Below are 24,381 nucleotides of genomic sequence, written 5' to 3' on the forward strand. Positions count from 1 at the left end.
AAATTGAATGGTTTGAGGTTCTATTCTCTTCCTCCCTAGATTTTTGAGACAGAGTTCCCTAATGATTTTTGTGCAGATGGGGATCTATCTAATAGCCTAAAGCAAAGGGACCTTTATGCAAAGATTCCTCAGCTCAGAAGCTAAACTGGACTTGGGGTCACTCCTCTCCATAACTAGCCTCTCTAGATAGGGAGGCCGGTTTGAAGAAGATGGTAACTCTGATGGTGCGGGAATGGGTTGAATGGTGTCATTGTTTTTCGAATGACTAGGAGTTTCCTCCTTGTTTTTCTCCTCAATGATCACCATGGGTTGTTTTTGTTTTTCTGGTTTGACTACCCTTCCCGATCTCAATTGAAGCTCATGTATCCCAACCGGCAAGGTTTGGTGAATAGGAGAAGGGGGTGGTTCAACAGAATGAATCAATTGCACCACCTTATTATTAGGATTTGGTACCGATTGAGGAGGCAATTCGGGTAGTCGAAAAGGTTTTCATAAAGGTAATGGTGGCATCGATTGAATTTGTTGAGGTAGGGGAGGAAAGGATGGTTGTGACATATGGTGAGGTGCATATGTAGGAGGATATGACAACATCTATGTAGGATAGGACTGATGTGAATGATTTGACCGTCTCCATCCTTGTTTGAAGGATTGAGGGGGTTGCCCATATTGATAATGGTTCCCATGCTACCAAGGTTGAGAGTGATGAGTGTCATAATAGGAATATGGATGTGCATTATGACCAAAACAATGTGTTGAAGATTGAGGAACCATACCTACACTTACCTAAGGCCAATTTCTTCATGCTCCCATAGCATGTAATGGTTCAGGTTTTGAATGCTCTCGTTCAAGTACAACTTTTAATCCTAGTATGGAGGGGCATTTCCAGGTATTTTTGGAGAGCATACACCATTTGCAACCCCTCGTCATCCTAAAGCACTTCTATTGGCTCCTGGGGTATTTTGAAGATAGTTGCTTTTACCGCTTGTAGCGCAGCATCAACAGTATCCCACCAACAATATTCAAACGTGAAAGTTAATAGAAATCCCTCGCACAAAATATCCATTCGCTCATACCATGGCGGAGCTCAGTCTCAGTATACCAATTCACGGGTATGATATCCAGGGTATGACAGAACAAATGCACCCATTCAGGCTGTGGCTCGTTCCCATAAGCCCTGTTCCATTTCGTGAGGTATGTACATGGATCATCTCATCCATCATACTTGTCTGCTAGTTGCATCTGTGGTTTCCCAAATCGTAGGCACATCATCCTTCTGCATTTGCGCCAATCCTCAAAACATTATTGGTTCGTACCCCACCATCTTGCGGGTGTAGCGCACAGTGCCCATTTCAGAGTGTCAAAACGCTGTTGTTCTGGTACTTCACTAGACTCAAATTTGTTCATAAATTCATCCACCGTTGTCAACCCGTCATACCTAGGTAGATCCCTTATCACTGTTGTCACGCAGCACAAGGATCTTCCCATCATGTTGCAATTGAGCGTGGTTACTTCGTGCAGCCGATTCTGCCATCGTTCTATTTCTTTGTCCAAATCCAAAGTGCAGGGGCTTTTGCGCTCCCACGAAATCCTACCATCTTCTGTTGGATTCACCCATTCATGTTCTCGCGTGGTTATCTTATAAATGCAATTGAGATCATCATCACTATCATCGTTGCGCATCGGTTCAGTGTATCGCACTCCTTGGCAGGATCTAGCGGTACTACTATGCATAGTGACTTTTTCTCAAAAATCATTTTGTGCTTCTTTAGATTTACGACTCCATTCATATCAATGGCCCAATCTATTCCCAGTAGCACAGGATAGGGATTGTTGTCATCGATCTCTATCACTTCGAAATCGGCCAGCGCGCTCGCACCTTCAATATCCACCATTACTCCTTGTAATCTCCCCATTGGTAGTATCTTTTGTTGATTTTCCATTTTTAACTGAATAGGGGACCATTGCAACGTGGGCTTACCCATGCGCTCCCATGTCTATTTTGGTAGAACGTTCACATCTGATCCTAGATCCAAAATTACCTGATCCATTTCATATTCCCCAATTTGCGCAGTCAATCTCATTTCCCTTCCTGTTCGCATTGTATGTTTCCCGAGCTTCCGGACTACGCGTGGTTCTCCTGACCCAGCACACCTAGTGATAATTTCACGTGGTCCTTTTACATCCTTATTATCGCGCAGCAGTTTCATGCATGTCTCCAAAAAGGTAGTGGTCATTGAAGGATCCATCCCTAGTTCTAGTTCATCCTGATTACCTGAAGTTGAGGCCTTCGTGAAGCTCTTCTTAGCTTCCATGAATGTCTCCTTCATGCTCCAAATCAAATTCAGGTTCCTTTGTAGGAGCCTTGCGAACCCACGCACTTTCTTTAGGCTACTTACCTTTGTCATCTCCTATCATGATACCACTTTGAAGCACTATGTTCACATTCAGATCTTCGTTGCACGGCTCAGACCTCATCATTTGCAAATTCTGAGTTGGGGGAGGCTGGAGTACCCCTTTCTCGCGCAGCCTTGCTATCAATGTAGGGCAGTCTTCTGCCTCATGATCAAACTGAGTACAGTATAAACATGATGTTCTCGTTGGATTCGTACAATCGCAGGCATAGTGCCCTAGCCCTCCGCAATTGTAACAAATTAGTTGTCTGTGACCCCTTCCTGGTCCCATTCCACCTCGACCCCATCCGCACCCCTGAAATCCAGCGCGCGCCATTCCTACATTTGGGTCGAGGGCTCGCGTTTCAGTCTGTACTCTGTAGGTAGGAGTCTGATCCATCATTAGTTCATAGCTTCTGCAGGTGCACTCATCATGGCCTACTGACCTGCAGAAATTACAAAACAATTGTTGGGATGTCTGCGTATACTTCTGTAATAGATGACAATTATCCGTGGTGTGTTTTCCTCCTATTTGACAGATCGCGCACCACAATGTAGGTGCCACGCTAGATCCTTCTTGTGCCTCAGGTCTTAAAGGCATCGGTCCTCCTCCCGCCAAGTAATTCACAAAAACTGGACAATGGTCCTTGTCGTGCCCCTGGCCTTTGCATTGTATGCACCATACTTCCTCGTGTGCCTCAGACCGAGGTGTCCTGTCCTGTTTCAAACTCTGCATTTCTAGACACAAATTTTGCAGTTGCGCATGGATTTGTTGGACTCCCAGATCAGGATCTTGTATAGGGGTCTCGTGCAATCTCATTGCAATCTCCAACGCTTCGGCCTGGGTGGAAAGATTTTGTTGTGACAACGCCGTCCTTAAATGCAGTGTTAGTGACACTATAAACCATGCGTGGTGTTGTCCATCCGTCAAGGTCATGTTGGCTTCACGAATCATACTCTTCAGTCTTTGGTCCAGATCCCATGGGGTCTCGCCCAGAAGCATCGTGATTTCCTTAAACCCAATAATCAATTGTGTCTCTGATTTTGGCCTGCTAAATTCCCTGTTCAGTGCAGCCTGGATATCTGCGATCCCTGCGTTTGGATGGTCATTAGAATGCTTAATGTACCACGTTAGTGCGCAATCCTAAAACACGCTTACCAGCATATCCTTCTTTATATTGTCATCCATGACTCCTTGTGCTTCCCATACCACCCTTACTACGAACCAAAATTGGTCTGGATCTTCATTCCCTACTCCTCTGAATACTAGTAGTTTGATCGCGCTCGCCATATTGAACTGTGGTGGTGGTGGAGGTGGGGTGGGTGGAGATGGAGGTGAAGATGGTGAGACTGGTGGCAATGTAGGTGGAGGTGGTAAGCGTGGAATTCGCTACCTTATCAGACTGACCGCGCTTCTCGGAGAAACTTTCGCAAGCTCGTACTCGCTTTCCTGCCGAGGTGAAATCAAGGGGCTATTTTCTATCCATGTGCTATCTTCATTTCTATATATCCTCCCACTTCACGTAGCCCCAAACATCAATTTATTCACATAACCCGCTTTTCACACAATAGCATCTTAATCCAAGTGTTCAAATATTTAATGTACTTACTTCGCGGTCCTTTGAGGAAGTGTCGTTCCACCTCGCTGTAGCTGATTGTCATGTCCATCGCGAACTCAGTGATAAATCCTCCTATAATTCGATCGAGCCAATGGTCCACAGCGTGCGCAATCTTATCTTCCGATGCTTCGAGTCTACACACCAATTCTGGAGTCCATGCAATCAGTTTGTCGAGCCTAAACATTCCTTGACTATCTGCTAGCTTCGTGATCCACTCATACAACTCAGACAGAAAGGATGCAAAGAAAATTTTGTGGATTTCCGTATATAAGTAGCGCTCCAACCACTGTTCCTTTGATACTCGCGGATTCCTGATTTCTTGTGCCGCGAACTCATTAATATTCTTGTCCAACCACCCTTAAATTTCTTTCTTTGTTGGATTCTAGTGACACGACATCAGACATCCCTTATGCAGATCCTGGTCCCGGCAACGGAACCATTTGTTGGCTTGTTAGGGCCTGACCCAGGTTGAGAGGTGATTTAGCCAAACAAATCCCAGTACTACTAACCCTTTCAGCAACAGTTCGTGTAGCACAGACTGAGGTCTCACCCAAAGTAGTATGGGAGGGTGCTAGAACCAGGTTTCCAAACCCTGGGGATGTCTTGATATGTTTCAGGGGGTCCGTGGTTTGATCATGCACACACGTCGCTACGCACACTTACCTGTACCTCGCATCCTGAGATTCTGCCTTCGCATAGCCCTACTTGGGGGTTGAACAGTGTTATTACCCAAGTCCTTGTCAGTAACCTGTTATTAGTTACTGACCTTAGCTTATTTTTATGTGTTTAGTTATACTTAACAGTGTTCACCATTCATACAAGTGCACGCAATAAATAAAATAGTATAATTGCAGAAGATATCAACCATATAATAATTCAAAATAGATACACAAGATTGGGAATCAAACTTCTCTTTATTATCTCCTTCTCTGGTTACAGACTCAACTCTACCTTGTGCACTCAGCTACAGGGGTCCACGCACTCAACTGCAGAGCCTCTTCCTACTCTATGACCCAAGACACACTTCGCACCTTTTCTTACACACAAAAACCTTTTCTTTCCATCTTCTATATGATTCTATTATGTTTCACTTTACAACTTAGAGCCCCGCTCTTATCTATACAATCCCATGGTCCGTGGACCATGGGTATGCCGAAACTACATTCAAAACTTAGGGTAGAAAACCCTATGACTTTAACATACCATTTGTGCTCCGCGCCCACAATTTGTGGATTTTTTACAATAATACCAACTCAAAACTTGGGCTTTAAGCCCCAAAACATGTCGTGGGGGGGGATTCCATGCCCAACAGCCATAAGGTGTAAAATCATCCATATAGATTTCCACAACATCATGTAATAATTCAGTAAAAATACTTAAGACTGCTCTGTGGAAAGTGGCAGGAGATTGCATAGGCCAAAAGGGAGGACCCCATAGGAAAAAGTACCCCAAGGATAGGTGAAGGTGGTCTTATCCTCGTCTTCTGGGAAAATTTGGATTTGGTTGTGTTAGAGTCGATATTTTCATCCCTCCATTAGAGATCAAATCCTCTTGTTTCATTTCATATTAGGTGTCCCGCCCAGTCATCTGCATTCCATTAGGCGCATAGATCATCTGATGGTAGTGGCATTCCTACAGTTTCCCTCATGTTATCTACCTGCTGGCTCATGTTTGTTCATTAAAAAACAACATATACAGTCTTCTTTTATCTTAAAATTGAAAAGGTTGTCTTTAGGGTTTCATTATCAATTAGGTCCAGGGTTTCATTAGGGTTTCGTCAAAAAATGTTTCAAAGTGTCCAATAATTACCAGTAGGCCATGAGGAGGTTTCAATATCAATAAATTTCATCGCCAAGTGTTCGAAAATGTGTTTTTCCTCAAAACTCTATTTTGAGGAAAAAACAAAGTATTTAGCATTTATTGTACAAAATCATGAAATTTTGTTTTCTTCATTATATAGCACTCTATCTGCAACCCTGGTTTCTTTCCTTAGCCCAAAAGCTCCAACACCTGCAAAACAAGCAAAGCTCAGGTCATTTAGTTCATCACAAAACTTAAATGAAGTGAAAAAGTCCAAAAAACAGAGTTTGAAATAAAGTCATTTGCAAAACATTATGAAAGTGGGTTTGGCAAAAATAAAATTTAAAAGCTCCATGTATAAATCATTTCTCCAAATGTTTGAAGTTCATTTGTACTCCAAGAGCAAAGAGAAGCAAGGAAAAACGATTTTGGTGAGTGAGTGTGAAGTTTGGGTGAAAATCGTTGTAAGTTGCCGGCGCGGCGCATTGGGCAGGAGGCGCGGCGCACTCACCAGGCGTGGCGCATTGGGCCTCAGAATCCTGTGTTATTTTGCAAGGGTGCGGCGCATACGCTGGGCGCGGCGCATTGGGTTGTATGCACGACGCACACAGCCAGAGAGCCCGAACACTGCCCAAACTCGCTCCAATCGCCCCAAATCGCATGGATCGGTCTTGATACAAGTAGGTAGAGCCTTCAATGTTGTTTTCTATCCAAGTTTGATGATTGCTTGATAGTGAGTGTTTAAAAAAATCAAACCCTACCATTTGAAATTCCTCAAAGAAAGTTGCTGCCTAGGGTTTTGATTGACTATTTTGCCACCAAGTTCACTCCCTTACCCCTTTTTTCATTGATTCCCTTATTCCCTAAGTTCCCAAACCCCCTAAATTCACTAATCCCCTATCCTAAATTCCCTTTTCCAAACTCTCAAATGTAAATCCCCAAACCCTAATCCTATACAAAAACTCCCAAAACATCCCATATTTCCCTAACTAAAATCTATCCCAACAGTCCCTAAATTCTCCACTATTTTTCCCTCCCCTTACAGTCCCTCATTTCACTGTTTTCCCTTTGTGGCAAAGGTCAAACACATCATCAAAGGCATTCCAAGACAGTTTGACATATCAACACCTATTTCTCCAAGACAGTTTACCTACCAGCAGACATGGCATCTGATCCTTCATATGATTATGAAGAGGAGACCCAAAGTGACTCACCCACAGAGGGACATGCACCCAGGAGGCCTCATAGAGGTGGCAAACATATCAGAGAAGAACCAACCACTCTTGTTGAGTTACAGGCCTGCCCTCTTGCCATCTTCTGTTTCCAGCATCAGTCATGTTATGAATTTTGTGAGAAGGTTGCTAATATTCAGTTTCATCATGAGTTGGCCCGCTTATTTGTGTTGCATTTACATGGTGATCAAGCCACTCTTGCTGGTGTCACTTTCACATTAACACCAGAATCCATTTCATTAGCAACCGGCATACCTAACATTGGAGAGCCATGGAACAAGAGGCAGAAAATTGACCGGCAGCATTATGAACCATATATCAAGCCCGGCTTTTTGAGACAGCTCAAGAGAGTATTTCCTTTTCGGTACCTCAAAGATGAATATGCTCCTCTAATGAAACTCATCATGAAGTATTTCAGCTGTGAGGGCCGGTTCTCTTGCTTATATGCTTATCATATCAGGCTGCTGATGCATTTTACCCGGGTACGGATGATGAACATTCCTTACTTCATGTGCCGAAACATAGAGAAGATGACCACTCTTGTTCAGCACAAGACCCCTCAGCAGCAGTTCAACAATATTTATCATTTTTCTCTCATCAAAATTGTGGTCGTTCATCAGCTTGGTTTATAGGGCATCACTTGGGATGACTTCATCTCTCGTGAGTTTTTCAGAGCTTCACAGGGACCTTCAGAGGCTGGGCATGAGATAGGTGGACCTTCCTATCAGCATGAGGGCCATGAGACACAGACCGCTAGTGTGCCAGTGTTCATCACCTATCAGAAGGGCACTAGACGGTTGTTTGCAGCAGCAAAGTGAGTATTATCTCCACCCGGGGTGGAAGGGGCCTTGCTTCCATCATCAGCACAGCAGGTTCAAGACCGAGGCAAGAGGCCATATTACAGGAGGAAGGACCATAAGGTGAGCGGGAGATTGATTTCATCCTCATTGAGGGTGATGATACCGATATGGGCACAAATCTTAGAGAAATCATTAAGGAGCAGCAGGCGGACATTGATGCCTTGTCTACCAACTTGGATAGAGCCCAATGGACTATACAGTACCTAGAGCAGAGGAATAAGCAGCTTGAGGACTAGCAGGTGATTATGGAGTTGCAAAACATTTGAGAAAATCGCCAAGCTGCCCAAAGGAGGAGGGTGGAGTTCACTTCATTGGAGCAAGAAATCAATGCCAACAGGGAGTCATGGCTTGAAAGAGTCAATATCCACTTGGAGAGGAAGCTGGAGAAGGCCATCAATGAAAATAATATGCTTAGAAACCTGTCATATCATTACTTGTCCCGGAACTTGGTGTGCCAAGCAAGAATCAGGCGTTTGAAAGCAAAATTGTAGAGAGCATCAAGGACGAAAAAAGAGGATGAAGGACTTCAGATATTGGCTGAGGCTTCCTTGGCCCAACATCATGCTTGATAGAGAAGACTCAGCCCAAATTTCAAGAAATTTGGAGCAATTTTTGCATTTTGCAAATTTTTGGCACAAAAAACAGGTTTTTCTGCCCTATGCGTCGTGCCACGTGGCGCTTGCTTTTGCTAGGGGCCTCCAAATCACAAAAACTCAGCATTTTTGGATTTTTCATGCAAAATTACACTTTCCTACCTATGGCCAAGAAATTTGGGTAGGTTTTGAGCCCTCAAAAAGGTCAAAAACACTCAAAAAATGACCTCACTGCCCCTATTTTGACACACAGGAAGCAGTGTTGGGAGAATGGACTTTTGGAGGAGCAACTGGAGGCCAAATTGAAAAATTCTACTTGGGTTGGAAAAAAAACAGGCAGATCTTTCCAGCAAGCACACCTGGAGCTCATTTGGACATCGGGAAGGCCTCCAAAAGTGGGTCCAAACAGGCGCAACGCATAGAGAATCAGGCGCAATGCATAGAGGAAAAATTGCCAGTTTGACCAAGTTTTGCTCTGTTTTTCACCCAGTTTTTCCTAGTTTGACTTCTTTACTTTCTTAATGGAAAATTTATGATGTAATTTGATGAACATTGATGGATCATGATGTAAATATGTTAGATTTTCACTTGTAGAGGTAGATTCATCAGTTTAGAGGTTGTTTGAAACTGAATGAATCAGTTCCCTTGTTTCTAGAGGCATGTTGTTATGTTGCCTAGTTTCTAGTTCTCAGTTTAGAATCAGTTGGATCAGCTCCTAAACATGTGAGCTCGACCCCTAGAGGCAAGGATGAGCTATGTTTTTCTATATTATGTTATTTTTCAGTCATTAGCATGGTTGGACTCTTGAGGAAGAAAAGAACTTCATTGTACACTCATATTTTCATTTTGGCTAAGGAATTGAGACCAGGATTTGCAGCACTCTTTGGGATTCATGTGGCAATTTGTCTTGGTACAATGCTTCTCTTTGTAATTGTGAATTTTTTTATGTGATTGCATGCCATTATCTATCTTATTTTCTTTTGAACTAAACAAACAAGAGTGTAAGTAGAATCCATTGAAAGTGCAGTGCTCTACTTGAAGTTTGCTTTAGTTATTTGATGTTTTCAGCTGTTTGGGGAGGATTCATGATTTCTCTTGCCCTCTTCAACACCTCACCTGTCTATTCCTTCCATCCCACTCAAATTTAAGTGCCAAAACGATTGCCTACCTTGCCCCATTGAGATCTCTGTAGAATTGAGCCTCAATCCCCGCACCCCAAAATGTGCCTTTCCCTCTGAGCCAACAAAACACTATTTTATTCAATCAAACTCTCTTGCACTCATACCTAGCCTAAGATCAGAAGATATTTCAGTCATCTCAAGCCCTCATCAATCATTATTTGCTGAGATTGACCCGGAGAGAGTCCTCTCTTGACCTAGTAGGGCTAGCTACCAGGCTGAGCGTGGTTTGATGTTGGCCTTGGATCCTACCTTTTCGGCCTAAGGTAAATCTAGGCTCTAACAGGTTGTACCCACTAAATCCATCTAAGAAAGAAAAGAACTTCTTCCTTGCCAGTAGAACTTGGTCAATGAAGAGTAGGGGAAAATGATCCTTCTTTGTGGCTTTGTTCAACTCCCTATAATCAACACAAATCCTCCACTTCCCATTTTTCTTGGGAACTAACACTAAAGGAGGGACCCACTCATTGTCTGAGATAGGGTAAATGAATCCTGCATCTAGTAGTTTTTGCAGTTCTTCTTTGACTATGTCTTTGAGAGTTGGATTCATCCTCCTTTGTGGTTTCCTGACTAGCCTACAACCTTCTTTGATGTATATGTGGTGATTACACACTGAGGAGTGTACTCCCTTCATTTCTTTATAAATCCAAGTGAAGGCTTCTAGGTTCTCTCTCAACATGTGGCATAGCTTTTCCTCTTCTAAAGCAGAAAGAGATGGGTTAATGTTCAAAGTATTCTCTAGACCAAATTCTCTGGTTTTGACACGAAGTGGGTTGGAATTGGTCAAGCATAAGTCAGTTGGATGATTGTTCTCGGTTTCCCTTACTTCTTCTTATAATGGCAGTGAACTAGGAGTTGGACTTTGGAGCAAGTGTTCAATTAAATCATCCTCAACTTGCAGTCCTCCTCCTATGATTGCTTCCAAAGTACAAAGTTGGGCAGAATAAACCTCATCCTCTTCCTCCTCCTCCAACCATAAAGGTAAATCATGCTCTAGGGTAGATTGAGCAGGAGGGTATAGGACTAATTGTTTGGACATATGCCCATTCTTGATGGTCATATTCCCAACTCTGCAGCTAATGTAAGCATCATTTGTGGCCAACCATGGCTTCCCAAGGATGAGAGGGTAACCAATAAGCTTAGCCTTAGGTTGTAGAACTAGGAAATCTGCAGGGTACTCCGAGGAGTCAACGGAGACTATCACATCCTCCACAATTCCCTCAGGGGTGACTGTGGAATGGTTTGCAAGTTGTAGAACTGTTGTGGTCTTTCTTAATGACCCTTGGAGTTTGAGCTTGAATATGGTGTCCTTGGTCATCACATTAATGGCAGCCCCAAGATCAGTCAGAGTGTGTGGGACAATGGTGCCATTGATGTGCACATCTACCACAGGGCTTCCAGGGTCTAAATATTTTGGACATATTACCTGCCCCAGCATTAAGTCAGAAAACTGTCCAATGACATTGATGGTAGGGGCATCCCTTTTTCTTCTTACTAGATGCTTGAAGCACTTCTCCTTTATCAACTTATTATAAATGGGAACATCTTTGATTGCTTGGAGAAGGCGGATCTTTACACATAGATTCTTCAATTCTCCCAGAAGTTCAGTTTCTTCTGGGGTAGGTTGGAGTGGATGGGTTAATCTCTCAGGACAGGGTGGATTTACTTTAAGGTTGCTTTCCTATTTTTCTTCCTCAACCTCCCTATGTGGAGAGGGAGGTTTTTTATCAGGGAGAATTCTCCCTGATCTTAGGTTGATCTCCTGGATTTCTACAGCATAAGTTGGGTATGATGTCTATCCATTGTATGTTTGTTGAGCCTGCCTATTATTTGGGTTTAGATTTGGCTGGGTAGGCATCTAGGGTTACTTAGGTGGACCAGTGTGCAGGAGTTGTGGTTGGGTAGGTGGTGGAGGCAATAGGGCTGGAACATTGTTGAATTGGGGCCTCCACCCCTGAGGTGGGGTATTCCACTGATGTTGTGGCTGAACATAAGGTTGGAATGGCCTAGCTAGCTGGCTAGGATTGATACTGAGATGCATAGGACCAAGGAGGGGGTGTAGACTAGGAAGGATGAGCAAGGGGTCCCCAAGAAGGTATAGTTGTGGTTTGGTTGGGGTTGTAATATGCATGGGATGGCCCTTGCATACCTTGCTAGTATGGTCTAGGCCTAGGAGGTCTCCTTTGGTTGATGTAGCAAAGTTGCTTAGTAACCGCTTCAGCTCCTTGATATATAGCTTCGAGTCCAGGTAAATATGGGCACCTGTTTATGGAGTGGTTTTCTTCACAGACTAAGCAAATCTTAATACAATTCAATGGGCATGCCTCACTAGGATGCCTCCTGGTGCATCTAGGACAAAAGATGGTCAGGCTCTCTCTGCTTCCTCTTGCTTCCTTTTGATGTTCATGGTGTCCAATTGCAAGGAAATGGTTTGCATCATGTCACTTTTGAAATCTTCCAGCATATTTCCAATTTCACCCTTGATGGATAAGTTAGAGGATGATGTACTGGCCATAGGTTGACTACCCCTACCCTTTTTCCTAGCTGCGCTAGAATGGTTTCTAAAGACAGTCTTAATATACTCATAGGGTAATTGGTAGACATCTCCTCCTGCTATCATATTTAAGGTATCCAGAAGATCTTCCCTTACTCCTCTAAGCAAGACCAGCTTTACTGACTCAGGGTCAAGTGTGCACCTGGCCCTTTTGTAACAAGATGGAATCCTTCTTCATAGTATTCTAGGGATTCATCTTAGCCTATGGTCATCCTAAAAATCTCTTCTTTAGTGTCCTTTGACCTACAGTAGTCCCTATATTTGTTGTTTAAAGTCTGCTGCATCTGAGCCCAAGTTGTGATGCTATCTCCAGGTAAACCCATGAACCCGCACAATGTTGCATCCTTGAGGGTAGATGGGAATAGTTTTAACTTTTTCTCATCATCTGTATAGTCATAGGCTCGGAATATAAGAGAAAATTCAAATAGGAAAGTGTCAAGGTCCTTTGTGGTCAGGCCATGGAAATGATGTAGAGCAGAGGGGCTTATATTCTTCATCTTGGTGTCCCCATTGGTTTCCCCAATGGGGAAGGCACTCTCAATTCTATCTCTATCTCTCCTGTCATTTTGGTTTCCATCCATTGGTTCAGTAGGAATGGGTTCTTCCTCTTCTTCTTCTTCTGTAGGTTCCTCAAATAGGTAAGGTTGCTCACCTAAAAGGTCTTCCAATTCACCGTCACTGAAGAAGAGAGAAGGTTTCCTATTGGATGCAGTGGGGGTATTTGACAAGAATTTCCCTTAAGCATCCCTAATCCTACGAGGCATGAAAGCAAATGTTTTTGGGGTGGTTTTTGTAATATTTTGTTAAAGCTAGAAAGTACTTGCAGAATTGAAAGGAAAGAAGATAATGACAACTGAAAGAAAGAAAGAAACTAGACTACTTTTGCAGAAATAAACTAATGGAAGAAAGTTGAAGACTAGAAGTAGAAGAAAAGAAAGTTTGGAGACTAGAAATAGAAGAAAGTAGTAATTACTTCTACTTAGACACCTCCCTGGCAATGGCACCAAAAAGTGATGAGCCTAGGTATTGCAACAATAATGTTGCAACTCCCAGGGCTACCAACTTTACTTATTAACCCGAGGTTCGTACAAACTTGGAGGTGACAGTGCTATATGCAAAAGTAGAAGTGAAGGTCCTACCTGTTGTCACTGTTTTTCTGGCAAGAGACCCCAGGGGTTCCAAGCCAAACTTCTATAGGGTCAGAAGAAGCTTAACTCTTTGATGGAAGGAGAGCAAACCTATTCTAAGAGATAACTACTCTACTGCAGTAATGAAGAAAACAACATGAAATGCTGAATTTACACCATAACCTAACTAACCAATTAAACAGCTATGCTAAGCAAAATTTCTAAATTAATAGTAACCTAATTCTAATTATCTAAGTTGCAGAAGTAAAGAGCATCAAAACTAGACTAAAGTGTAACAAAGAAACTTAGGCTAAATCGGGTTTCAAGCGGAAAAAGCAATCAGAGGTCGAAATTAGTGAAAGGAGGACGTGAGGGAGAAACAATTCATAAGAACCATTGGATCAGTTGGGTGAAAGGAAAATGAATGACGAAGATTGGAGCGTAGGAGATTACATAGATAGATGGGTGAACAGGGTTAATGAACAGGATGAACGGTTGAGGTCTTATCGTGAAGGCTTAAGCAACTATATGGATGAATAGGATGAACACACACGATGAACAGTGGAGATCATATCATGCAGGTTAAGTCAAGGGATGGACAGTGGAGATCATATCGTGGGGAAAAGAAACGTGTGGAAATGAGGGAGCGGGTTTCTAATGTGGTAAGTAGTTTCTCGCGCGCCCTTCAAGATGTAAGTAGTATTTGGAAATTTCACGTGATTAGCCTGACTGCGTGACATGTAGCACGATAAAACCACTTTTCTCATGTTCTCTCGAGTGGATAACATTCGTGCACTAATCTGCGCAAGATTGCACAATAGTCGTTGTATCAAGTGGGTCTGATCAATGGTGAAGATCAGCCAAGCTAGTTGGCGATCGGGTGAAGCTATAGCCATCAGATTAGGCAAGGAAGATTGATGGTGAGGACTTAAAGTTCATAAAGTAAGTGGTGGACTCCACGCGAGGCAGCAGTTGGAGAAAATAGTGAATCAGATGGTGATTGTGAAGGTTTGTTGGTGATTGGACGATGAGGAAGCGATGTAGGAGGAACGTGTTGAAGGCAGTTTCAAATGAAAATGACAGAGAAAACCAGTGTGGGTGAACAAATAACTGCATTAAACAACGAACTCCATAGCCCATGCAAGAACCAGAGACCTGTGTTTTTAGGGCTGTTGAAGGGTCTTTGCCTCAAGTCATGGTCACAGAGGGAGGAGATGACACCGAGACACCTGTGCACAACCTGATAGTAATCTTTTCCTCTAACTAACCTGTGAATTAAAAAAAACACAAATAGAAGTAAACTTAAAGCCAATGCCGCTACTGAAGCAAATGAGCAGAAAGAGGAAGTTATTCAAACAAATGAACAGAACTAGAAAGCTACTTAAACAAATGAATCAAAACCAGAAAACTACTTGAGCAAGTGAATCAACAAACCATGAAACTACTTAAACAAATAAACAGAACGGAACTCTTATGCTAGCAGATATGTACAATGAAGAGCAGCTTTGGCTGCTTGGGTCGGGCCCTAACCGAAGAGCTTCAGCCCTCATAGTTAACTCAAATTTGGCTTAAACGAAACTCATTCTTATTAGAAAAACCATGGATTACAGAGCAAACTGTCACAAGTCTTTGCAGCTCAGAAATAAAACAGAGTTTTACAATAGCAGTCTGAATCCTAATGAGGTCCCAAGCCTCTCTATTTATACATTTGAAGTCTCTATTGACTTCCTTCCCATTAGGGAGGCTTGGCTCCCAACTTAAGATAAAAATAATTTTTCCCTTTCCCTTGCTTGGCCATCTTTTAGTCTTCAAAGTGATGAATGTGTGCATTTTGAGCTAATGGTGGAATATTCGAATGGAGGGGTAGTAAATGAGGAGGATTTACCTCCTATAGTTACTTTCCCTTGCCCCATTTGAGTCTTTACCAAGGTCTTTTCCATATTTCTTTGTGTTTATCCTTTATACCTGCATTTTCCCTTGCTTTTATCCTTTATTCTTGTATTACATGCACATTAGACCACAAAGCCAACTATCCAACTCTAACTCATTTCATAAACAAAATATAATCAAAAGTATGCAATAAGTTGTGAGAATAGTTGGTTTGACTAATCTAGGAGGTGAATTAAGACCAATTAAGGCCCATATAATAACTCAATAATGAGGCTCATCACCCTCCCCGTCAAAACACTCTTTTTATTACCCCTTAAGGGACTCCACACACTACCCCTCAGGGGACCCCTCACACTACCCTTTAGGGAAGCCCACATGCAACCCCTCCATAGAGTCCACGTGGTACCCACCAAGGTAACCCCTCTCACACTTCCCCATAGGGAACCCCTTTACATACATCTATTCAAAATCGTTTTTTCGATGGAAAACAACTTCCAAGTCCCATTTTTAGCTTCCTTAAATCTTCCCAATTTAATTCAATTAACCAATGACCCTATTGCACATGGCTAGAATTGGCCACCCATGCCAACCAAGTTACCTTTGGATGTTCCAAAATTTGAAGGGAAATAAGGAGAAGATCCGGGAAACCATGTTATGACCTTTCACCTTTGGTGTTCATCCAACAGTATCATGGAAGACACTATTCACCTACGATTGTTTCAACGCACCCTCATAGGGCCCACAACAAAATGTTACATAGGTCAACCCTCTAGGTCACATGGGAAATTTGGTTCCCTAGCCATAGCATTCCTTACATTCTTCCATCTCTTGTTCCGCCAAGACTCGAGACTGGAACTCCTAACCCACTTCAAACAAATATCTGCTATGCACATATGAAACCACATCCATGAATGGTGGAAACGTCGTAGCTTGTGCAAGGATCATCTAGAAGAAAAACTCCTCCTCGACTTGTTTTTAAGATCCCTCACCTCATAAATCTCAAAAGATGTGGAAAATTCATCCCCACAAAATGAGGAAGAGGTTATCAACAAATCTCAACAATTAGAGCTCATATACACACAATTTGGATACCTCTACCATGTCCTTCCATATGCACCCCACTTGCAAACTTTTAAACCTAAGTTACCCAGTGCATCTAGTGCTACAAATGGATTGATGACCATAGCCCAAAATAAACCAAGAAACGCCTTCCAGTAATCTGGAAATACATACAGTGGCCAACCATTTGGTTCCGCACTTGCAGCACCTCCACCGTAAAACATAGGATATTATCCTAGTCAACCTACCCATATGCAGAACCCTGCTATGCATGTTGGCCAATACCATCCCATGCAAGGTATCCAATACCACACCCCCATGCAGGATAGTTGATGAGCCTCGGTATTGCAACAAGAATGTTGCAACTCCCAAGGCTACCGACTTTAATTATCAACCCAGGGTTCATACAAACTTAATAGGTATTGGCACTATATGTGAAGCATACAATGTGTCCTTCCTTTGTTGTCATGATGTAATGGAGTGCATGTACTGAAGTCAAATCCTAAACTAATTGCAGAAAATGAAATGTTCAAAATGGAACCTTAACTTATTGCAAGAAAGAAAGTACAAGGAAAGAGATTGAAAAAAACCAAATGCTAAAACACACCATTTTCTAACTAACTGCTAAGAGGCTTTGCTTCAAAATAATGCTAAGTTAACATGCATGCAATCCTACTATCCTAAGCATGCAGATTCAAACCTTCTATTGCTGTGCAATTAAATGAATAAAATAAATCTATTTTTCTTTTTGTCTTTTTCATGTGAGAGTGTGAAAGCTAATCTCTTTTGGTGATGTGGTAGGTGGCTTGGAGATGATGGTGAATGGTCAGAAGGCTTGGGATACAAGTAGGGACCCTTTTCTAGCTTCCTAGAGGCTTTTTCCTCAATTCGGCCTCAAAACAAAGTTTCCGACAGGATGCTACAGGATTTCCTACAGGATGTCCTACAGGAATCTACATTAAATGCCAGGGAACACATACCTATATTTTCTCAATCATTGGAGTTCCACAATCTGTGCCATGCAAATTTGAATTGGTACTTATACAAAATGATTAGGAATCATTCCCCATGAATGAAGGAAGCTTTCCCCACCAAAATCCCTTGATTAGTGGATCTAGTCCCCAATACTAGGAATCTGCATTAAATGGCAGGGAACACATTCCTAGATTTTCTCAATCATTGGAGTTCCACAATCTGTGCCATAATTCCATAATATCTTGTTGATTTATTATTTATTATTTATTCTCTTGTAGTAGGGAACAATTCCCTAAATTAACTCCTCCTCCAAATCTTCATAATCTGCCTAATATTCTCATAATATTCCACAAAAATAAATAATATTAAACACAAATATGCAATTATTCATAAACCTTCCTAATGAATATATTAAAGTTAAAAATGCATTATCCAACGTAGAAAGAGAGGTTTAATGTGCTTAAGGATGGTCATAGGCCTTAATGTATGTTTTAATTTAGAGGCATGGACCTTAATTTATGTCTAATTTAGAGGCCCATCAATAGCCAATATCCTCCCACATAGGGAAATGCATATCCCCCTAGGACTACGGAAGCCGTTTCTACTTCCTAAAGCATGTATGCTAACCAAGGACCAAGAAATTTGTATTTCCCTTTTCCAGCACCTTAACAGAATTATCCACTAGCACAGAGTAATGCGGGGGTTAATTTTGTGCAACCTTCTCTCCCCCAATAACAACAATCATTTGAACAGCTAAACACGACTAATCCACCCAACGCTGCTAAGAAAAAAGGAAAGAATAAGCAAATGTAGAGCCTGGATGGGGGGGAACATTCAGTAACAACCTCCCCAGGGACCAACTGGGGAAAACCCCAACTGGAACCCAAACCAGGGATAGACCAATAGTAACCCAAAAAGGAAAAACAAGAACCCCATTCTACATATTAATCATGTGTGTTCCATTTGTATGGAATACATTCATTACACCCATCATTTCCCTCAACTCCTTGAGTTGAAGAGGATGAAATATACTTAGGGATAAGGGGAGAAAACCAATAAACTACAGTAACTCAAAATCCTTTCCCCCATCAAGGAGTGGTAAATACTTAGCAAAAACCCTCCCAACAAAACTATCAGAATCCTCCTGAAGGAAGTTCCCAAAATGCCTCAAGTCATGACATTTATATGGTAGGGGAAGACATTCTCTTGTAGACATGGAACCGAGATTACGAAACTCCACCATAAACCAACCCTTCCACCTCGACCACTGCAACACCTACAACACCTTTGACAATCCCTCGAAACCCCATAGAACCCATCGCAAATATGGTCAAAGGGCCTTTACGGCGAATAGGACATAAATCAAAGGGTTCTCACACCTAGAGCATAGTCGATGACTTAGCTCAATCTTCTTCAGCTATGTTAGCATTAGAAGTCTTGCAAACATGCCCAACCCAACAGAAAGCCTAACTTTATGCATTAGGAGCAATCGACCCTGTTGATTCTCGTTTAATAGCTTTCAACTAAGATAACGTTGCCTCACATCTTCCATCAATAATCGCCTTCTGAATTCTTGTCTTAATCTGGAATATCACCATCCACCACTGCATAGTCGGTGAGTGAGAGTCCACGTGTATTATGTCCAAAATAGTTTGGAAAAAACTTGGTTCTCCTGAACTCAAACCATCTGACATCACTCTTAGGGCATATGACGAGTGCCCTTCAGCCCCCGTAGGCCTATTCTATGACGTCACGGTGCAACTCGCGGGTAAAATTGTGCTCATTGACATAGAAGTTCTGGAGGCACTGTTGGATTACAATATCCTTCTTAGCCGAAGTTACATGTATGCAATGACTGCAGTGGCATATTTTGTATTATGGATAATGATGTTCCCTCGTGATGGGAAAATTTTTACAGTTGACCAACTCACATACTATGATAATAAGAAATTAACTGCCCTTGATGGTGTGCTACCTTTTATAGGATATTCCCTTGAGTTGATCATAACCTACACTGAATTCATAATTGGACATTTTAAACCATCAATTCTCCTCAATACATACCCTGGAGACTCACCTTTACTAGAGACCATTCCTGCAGCCACAGGATCCCCCGTGTGCATGATGATTTCATCAAAAACCCCTCAAGTTCAAGAACCAGTTCCATACACCATCAGCACTACAACTGTTGATTCTAAATTCCTACCATATGCTATCACACAAACACCCTTCTTATACCCTCCACCTAGTTTTGTCTCACACCAAGTCATGGCAACACGCACACTGCCAAATATGGCTCTTGCGATACCAGTCTGGCATTTGGCCACCGATGCCATGTTGGCAAACTCAGGTATCACCTCGACAAACATCATTCTTGCAGCCCATACTTAGGAAACCACCCCATATCAAGTAATGTCTACATCGACACCAGTTAATTCCAGCAAGAGGGATAAGCAAAAGGGCAAGAAGGTGGAAACTTCAAACTCTTCCTCATCTAGGATACCTCCACCCTATACTTTGTGTGAACTATTTTGGCACCCTACCAACATGTGCCTTGAGTTAGAAGAGTTAAAAGATCTTCTACATGCCCTAAAAATGCTAGTGGCCCCCCCTCCACCTTCTGGAGAAAGGGCCACACCAACATGTAATAAGGCATTGTGCACTAACCATGCATGCACTATATGTGTGGAGTACGGGAATTACACTCATCATTTCCCCAAAATCCCTTGATATAGGGATTCATTAAGTGCATTCGACCAAGCCAATACCATGGCTCTGTCACTTCCCACCACACCAATGGTGGATGACAAATCCACCACCATATTTTGTGTTTTTTAGGAATAAACTTCGTGTTCATATTCCCCTAACACCCATGGTCACACAACCTCCCACCATACAAGGAGGCAACCAAAATTGGTGACACCTCAACCTACCTCCTTGTGTGCTTTATGTGATGAACCAGACCATCTTATCAACCAATGTCCCTAGTTGCGGGCATTTAAGAAATGGTACCCTACTCCTCAGGTTATCCCTAATAATAGACCCAAGTGCAAATGCTATAATTGCCACCTTTGCACACATAACCATCATACTCAGTTTTTCCCAACCCTTCCCCAATACCATGAAACATTAGATTTTATGCACCAATTCATCGTTGAGAACTCAACATCTATCCAAATAGATACACCATCTCAGGATAATGCCACACTAGTAAGGGATGATGGATCTAGAACCATTTTTTGTGTGTTTGAGGAAGAAGCACTGCATGGAGTTCATCCAAGCACCCAACACCCTGTTATCTCCTACTCTCAGTTAGGGTCGAGGAGGATGGAAAAGCAGCCTTAGGCAGTGTTGTCAAAACCTCCCCACACATACGCCCTATGCAACATACCCATCCATCTGGTCAATCAAAGTCAGGAATTGAGAAAAATCATAGATGTCTTTCATTTTTTGGTTCATATTCCTCAACCTACTTGCTCAAATCAAGATATAATCTCACGTGATCATTGTCACATCTGCTCCCAAGCACATCATATGTATAACTACCCATACCTTCCACATTTTTTATCAGCAAGAGAAACATTGAGGCAAACTGACATTGTGGGAACACAACATGCTACTACTAAGATCTGGAGGCATTCAACACCCAACAATGCCCCATCTCATGACACCAACTTGGCATCATCATCTCACACTATGGTAAAAGTTGACATCCACACCATTTATCACATTAGCACTAGTCCTACGTGTAGTGTTTGTACCAGCGACTCTCATAGTTTGAAGACATGTCCTCTGTTACAAACATTTGGGCAGCTTATAATGTGGCATCCCCAAGTTCACCATATCCCTGAACACTAGCCTCTCATGGAAGAAGAGGAATTGGCTCCTAGGACGTCGATGTTATCGTAGGAACTTACTCCCACTCACCATCACTCTGCCATTACAGAGATTATACCACCACCTAATGCTGACGACATGCAACATCACATACGATTCATTTCCTCTTTCATAGGAACCCTGATTTGTATTGTATACTCATCATTTTTTGGTGTCGAGACGGCTAAACCCAACACAACGATGGTACCACTATCGACTGTGCAGACCCATCCCATCTTCACATTGTCAAATTCGCTCGATTCTACATAATCAACCACCAAATCATTTTCTTACTCATATTCCAACACAACTAAGCTTGAAATCCACCCTCATGACCTCACACAACCTAGTTCAACATTAGATAATATTTTTCACTCAAACGAAGATAATCTTGAGGCCATGATGGAGCCCAAGTGTCAATGGGATGACATGCATCATCGTTCTTTCTTTCTACCTAAGTAAGTGTTTATACCTATTGATGCACCCAGCCATGATATTTTCACAATAGAGTCAAAGGATTTCCTACCACCAGGACAAGTAGATTGGTTTAAAAATACTATCCCAACACGAGATGCATTTGAGGAAGGGGACATGTCAAATATCTCACCTACCATTAAGGTCAATATTTCAAGAAAACCTGGCATTGTCGAAGAGATCTCACTATGGGTAGCATGTTGTCCAAAAGAGTTGACCTCATACAAAGCCCTATTTCAAGAATATAGGGATATTATTGCATGGGTTTACTCTGAGATGTCAGGCATCAGTCCCATTATCGTGGAGCACCATATTGACACATGGCTTGATGCTCACCCCATTTGGAAAAAACAATGTCAGCTCCATCCTTCCAAAGTAGAAGTGATCAAGAAGGAAATTGACAAGCTCCAGAAAGTTGGCTTCATTTATCCTAATGCTTACACTTATTGGGTTTCCAACCTTGTACCCATCATGAAAAAATATGGCACCATTCGCATCTGTGCTTATTTTTGAGATATGAAGAAAGCATGTCCCAAGGACAATTACCCTACACCATTAATCGACCAAGTTATTGATGCAGGCGTTGGTCATGAAGAATTATCCTTCATGGATGGGTTCTCTGGGTATAATCAGATTCAGATTCACCATATAGATTAGTATAAAAAAACCTTCACAACCCCATGGGGCACATTCGCATACCGAGTCATGCCTTTTGGTCTTAAAAATGATGGTGCCACCTTCCAGCAAGCCATGAATTACATCTTCCACTATCTGCCTCATCCCATCCTCATCTATTTGGATGACCTCATTGTACGATCCAAAAAGTGTGCAAATAATTTGGATGATCTCCGCCTAGTGTTTCAAAGATGTTGACAATACAACCTACCTTTGAACCCTCTCAAGTGTGTCTTCTACATCAACGCAAGAAGATTACTAGGATTCATTGTTTCCAAAAAATATATTAGTGTCGACCTTCTCAAGGTATAGGCCATCCAAGAAGTGCCCCCTCCTAAAAATTTAAAGCAGTTGCAAAGCTTGCAGGGTAAGGCCAGCTTCTTATGTCACTTTGTACCTGACTACACCACTTGTACACATGGATTCTTGTGCCTCCTTCGTTAGGATAGTCCCTTCCGCTGGGATGAGCAAGCACAAAAATCATTTTAAGCCCTAAAAGATGAATTATCTCAAGCTCCATTAATTATCCCCCTGACCACAATAAGGACTATACTCTTTACCTATCAGCATTTGACGTCGTAATTTCTAGGGTATTAGTTCAAGAAGGACCTAATAATAGAGAGCACGTAATCTATTACATCAGCAAGAACCTTTCCAGGACTGCCTTAAAGTATGAGTCAGTCGAAAAGACAGCCTTATCCCTAGTACACTCTGTATAGAAGCTTCGACATTATATCATCTTATGAACCACCGTCGTAATAGAAAATATCAATCCCATGATATATTTTCTCACTTGTCATATGATGAACCAAAAATACACTCAATGGGTAGTTATCCTGCAAGAATTTGACCTACAATTTTCTTCCTTGTTGAATTCATCACAGATATCCCTACAGAGACCCAAGGACCCCCAATTAATTATTCTTTCCCTGATGAACACTTGTTCTTTGTATCAACAAATGACCCCTGGTACGATGACATCCTCCTCTTTCTATGGACTCAAAAGTTCAGACCTCAACTCAGTCACAATGACCGGAAGCACATTCGCCACCAAGACCCTTATTACTTCCTTATGGGGGACGTCCTTTATCATCGAGGTGTCAACACCATCCTTCGTCAATTCCTTACTCTTGAACAAGTTGTACATATCTTAAATGATTACCACAGTGGATTTTGTGGCAACCACCTATCATGGATGGTTATCGCCCAGAAAATCTTCTATGTCGGTTATTTTTGGCACACCCCATTCCGTGATTGCATTCAAGTAGTCAAGATATGTGAGCAGTGCCAAAAATACACTCATAAGGTGCGTCACTGGCTCCCCTACACCCGGTCATCATCGATCGCCCCTTCTATAAATGGGGCATAGACTTCATGACTTGCAACCCTCCATATTCAGGTGGCCATAAGTACATTATGGTCGTTGTCGACTACTTCACTAAATGGGAAGAGGCCATGCCCACATACAATAATGCCACCGACATTGTTGCACAGTTTTTCTTTAACCATGTCATAACATGGTTCGGTGTTCCCAAGGATTTGTCTCGAATCATGGAAAATGCTTCTAGAACGAGATATTTCATGATTTATCCCAACACCTTAGTTTCTATCCTGAGTTTGCTTCTCCATACTACCCACAAGCCAACGGCCAGGTAGAAGTTTTCAACAAAGTCCTCAAAACAATATTGCAGTGTATGGTGAATAACCATAAACTAATTAGAACCATATGGTGTTTTCAGCCTTATGGGAATACCACACCGCGGTCAAAACATGCATGCAATTCACACCCTTCCAATTAGTCTATAGTGTTGAAGTTGTTCTCCCCATTGAGCATGACATCCCTACCTTACACTCGACCATCAAATTGCTCTCCAACACCACACCTTTAGAGAAAAGGTTGGTGCACCTGGAACACCTAGATGAAAGTCAGCAAGAGTCTCTACAGCATAATGAAGCACACAAAAAAATGGACCAAAGCCTCTTTCAACCGCATTGTCACCCCTCGATTATTTACTAAAGGGTAGTTAGTCCTTCACTATGATGTTTCCAAAGAAGTTTTAGGACCAGGGAAGTTTGAGG

Source organism: Pinus tabuliformis, chromosome J, assembly GCF_031772625.1.
Source record: "Pinus tabuliformis cultivar Carrire ecotype Pingquan chromosome J, CPIR1, whole genome shotgun sequence".
NCBI classification, from domain to species: domain Eukaryota; kingdom Viridiplantae; phylum Streptophyta; class Pinopsida; order Pinales; family Pinaceae; genus Pinus; species Pinus tabuliformis.